This window comes from Triticum dicoccoides, chromosome 2A, assembly GCF_002162155.2.
Source record: "Triticum dicoccoides isolate Atlit2015 ecotype Zavitan chromosome 2A, WEW_v2.0, whole genome shotgun sequence".
NCBI lineage: Eukaryota > Viridiplantae > Streptophyta > Magnoliopsida > Poales > Poaceae > Triticum > Triticum dicoccoides.
In genome coordinates this window covers 327,580,306-327,584,202 of record NC_041382.1, presented here as the reverse complement: position 1 = coordinate 327,584,202, position 3,897 = coordinate 327,580,306, and the positions used below count along the sequence as shown (strand labels likewise).

Sequence of the window (3,897 nt, the reverse complement as noted above, 5' to 3'; positions counted from 1 at the left end):
TGACCTAGCTCTAATACCATATTAGGAAATATGCAACTTATATTTTCAGGAGGCCATAGGCCAGTATATACACATGTACAGGTGTGAAATATATATAGGAAACCCCTTACATGATAGGGTAAATACGAAATGTTATATGGCTATATATATAGAGAGTAGCACTATTTTAATTCCAGAATTAAAATAACTATTTGGATCATGGCATTGCCCTATATAGGCCCGAAGAGGCGTTCCGAAACCCACCCGATCGGTTAAAGAAAAAAACCCGCCCCACCCACTTCCCACGACTCCCTCCCCTACCCTCTCCCGATCCCCTCTGCACACTCCTCCTCACGGCATCGCGTCGCCGCCGAAGAACTTCTCCCGATCCACCGCCGCCGCCCTGCATCCCACCGGCGCGCCGCCCTGCGTCCCGCAACCCGCCGCCGCGCCGTCCCCCGTCCCGCCAGCGCAACCATGCCCCCAAGCTTTGCCTGCATCCCGTGCTCAAGCCCGCCCGTGTACTCTGTTCGGGCAACGTGAAGTCGAGCGACGTGTACGCGAAGGTGCTGGTGTACCTGAGCGTGGTGTGCTCGCGGGAGGCGCGGGAGCTCCGCGCGGAGGGCGCTGCAGAGGGCCACGGCTTCGTGCTCAGCCTCCGGGAGGGGCAGTAGGTGGCGAACGACTTCAAGGGCGTCACCATGTCGTGGTCGACGGTGGCGGAGGAGAAGACGACGTGGCGGGCATCGGCGCGGTGCTGCCGCCTCAGGTTCTACGAGCGGCACCGCCAGCTCGTCGTCGATGAGTACCTGCCGTACGTCCGCCGCGCCGGGCATGAGGTCACGTTCCGCAACCGTCCTTGCGGGCTCTACTCCAACAAGAAGGAGCTCCGCTACCAGCCTACCAGTACGTAATCAATCAATCAATTAGCTTGTTATTATTATTTTTCACATTTTTGATCCGATAATCTGAAGTTCTGAATGAACACTCGCCTGAATGGGCAATGGATCCAGAGCAATGTGAAGCATTTGCTGTTTTCATCTTGCTAGAAATTGCGTACTCTGGTTTATGTTCAGAAGATCACTGATTCTATCTTCAAATGTCGATCGACCAGCTCTAGGAGGGACGAGGTGTGGAGCAGTCCAACTTCCCCTGTATACTCACATGATCACTGGACACTCTGTTTCTTAGAGAAGATGCTGCAACATGATTCAGCAAATTGCTTTTGGATGTGTTATTGTTACTGAAATTTTGTGTGGGTGGACGTCTGGCTGCATGTATCCCTGCGTGTGTGTTTTTTACTTCCGCGCATTTTCTTCAGGGTAGTGGAGAGCACCCTCTCCCTGACTAGATCTGCATCACCACCCTGAGTTCTCCCAACGCAGCCCGGAGCCGTTCAACTATGCAGCCCTGGGCCGTTCAACGATGGAGTCGACGGCCGTTCATGAACACAGCACCCCGGATCCTGCTCCCCACCATCCAGTTCAACTTCTGCTGAATCCGGTAAGGGAGAATTCTTGTGAGAGCAATTTCCCGTTAACTTTTTGTCATTCAAAGTTCTAATTTGTTAGCTACTTCAGCTTTAGCTCGCCTGTGTATGTGGCTAACAAGGTGGCATGCATTCAGCTACGACTTTGTTTTTGTTTCCACATGTTGCGAGTTGCCATTTGCCTGAAAAGATTTATGTATACTGGGATCTCCATGTACTGAACATGCTACAAAAATATCTCATGTAGATTCATCCCCCTGTTTGATTCTTGTTGTAGTTCAAGCAGCCACAAACCATTGGCATTTTTTGTGTGATGCTCCACGTCTTATAAGTGTCCACTCTAAAAAAAGATTTTTTTGCAATATAAGTGTGAACTTCTCCGTTTCAATGCACCTAAAATAAGTACGTATTTTTGGGTCAGCACTAAATAGATTAGGAATTCTTTGGAAGTTCAAAGATTATAGTCTGGAGAGTTCAGTCATTGGATTTTGGGAAGAATGTGTCTTACTGATAAAAAATGAACAGAGAAAAAATACAAAATAGGTTTTGGTTAGTACTAAAAAGGTTAGGAATTGTTTGGCGTTGGCGGGGTGTTGGAGTGTTACTACTACTTGGTTCACTTTCATTTCAAGGGGATTGCTTGAAGCTATCTTTGAAGCTATAAACATAGTTGTCTTGATTTCAAATAGCGGTCCATGGGAAGAAAATTGAGCTATGAAGCTGAGCTTGTTGTTATGCCTCTGATCGTCCACCTCTTTCCTGTAGGTGTTGATCCTGGTGCTTGTCGCCATTTACGAGGAAGATAGTCGGTCTTTGAGCTGGTGATGATCTTGCTGTTGCTGGGATGCTATTCAACACGAGGGTGTGGTCTCCCTTGAGGTGCAACGTCGTGATATATATACATTGCTGCCACTTTTGGATTTATTGTTGAGACGGTCTCTCAAGGTCAATATTGATTAGTCCTTTCCCTAAATCTTTCTCTACATGCTCTGTAGGTCACCCAGTAAGAACCAAAAGTACGCCTCTAAGCTGCTTGTGTTTATATTCCACTAAAGAAATAGTACGGCTGCACATGGTCGACTGTGCTTGACCATTTAGTAATTAGTATGGCTAACAATTTTTAGCAGTAATTAGCATGGCTGCTCCACTGTGTCAATTTTCAGCAGGCCAACTTGATTAATGCTAGTGCAACTCATCTTCCACTGTCATGGCAGTTGTCGTGCGTGTGCACACATCTTAAACAAAATCTTACTTTCTGAATTATATGGCGCCACTACAGTCCAAATGTTTGATTTTCAGCAGCCAATGTGTTAATGAACCAAATTTGTGCATTGAAAAAAATAGTAGGTGATGCTTATGAATCTGTACAATAAAAATAGTAGGTCAGCAGGCTAATGTGTTGATGAACCAATTTAGTAGGGTGCAGTGTTCGCTACAAACATGGCTAGCAGGGTACTAAAGTGGTATTTTAACTTGACTAAAATGCCTCATTGTGTGTGTTGCAGTGACGACAAGGACACACCACTCTGCCTCCTCTGTTTCCGGTGACGACACACCGCTGTTATGGTCGATTAGCCTTTTGGGTTTAGATGTACGAGGTGTATGATGAAGATGAGACAGTGTAGTGAAGTCCATTTGGACATGTGAAATTCAGTGAGGCATAAGAAAGGAATAAGATCTAGCAGCGGATGTTGCCGACCTCGACTAGTGGTTGCCGGATTTCGTGTTTCTTCTGTATAGAACTGATGCATTTCTTCTCTTCTTTCTGCAGTTTTGTTAACTGAACCTAAACCATCTCGACTGATTGAACTGCACAGAACTTAATGGGAGGTCGCGCGAGGTGGCTCGAGCAGGCGGTGCAGCAGTTCGTTGCAGCCCCTCGATGCCGTTGAACTCCTGCATCTAGCTACCTCAAAGCCAACAGTGATCTCCTACTCCGACTCCGGTGTGCACGTAGCTTTTGGGCATGTGCCGATGTGTGGCTGAAGCTCTTTCTTTCTCTACATAGTCTCATATGCTGATGTTGCCCTCTCTCCATAGGTCGAGTGAAAAATTAGTAGTAGGACGAACACAAATGCTTTTCTACAGGAACACAAAAATGACCGTGCTACTTGCCACAAAACATAATAAAAGGCTCAATATGTTTTTGAAAAAGAAAAATCAAACAGACGTTTGAAAATGGGCAGCAGAAGTTCATGTCGAACTAACGGGGCAATTCAGCATTTATTCTTGAAAAAGTGGAGAAAATTGTACATGCTCTGTAGGTCAAAATTTTGGCTTTAATTTATGTTTTGTGAAGGTCAAAATATAGTGTTCGACAAGGTCAAGTGTGTTATCTCAGCAAGTTCAAAATAAATTTAAACATGCAGGAAAACAAAAAGAAAGGGAGAAGTTCAATTTCTAAAGATGACGCGGTTCAACGTGTAAAC

At 45.9% G+C, this 3,897-nt stretch overlaps 1 long non-coding RNA gene across 2 annotated transcripts; it reads left to right on the top strand.

The window, feature by feature from the left end:
* Positions 1 to 262: 262 nt before the first annotated feature.
* LOC119354494 lies at positions 263 to 3,172 on the top strand. 2 transcript variants are annotated; one of them, XR_005170990.1, is made up of 4 exons: positions 263 to 885; positions 1,301 to 1,482; positions 2,234 to 2,413; positions 2,974 to 3,172. It is a non-coding gene; the product is annotated as an uncharacterized LOC119354494 (long non-coding RNA). The 2 variants fall into 2 exon arrangements; XR_005170989.1 differs by having other exon boundaries at positions 1,094 to 1,482.
* Positions 3,173 to 3,897: the final 725 nt, after the last annotated feature.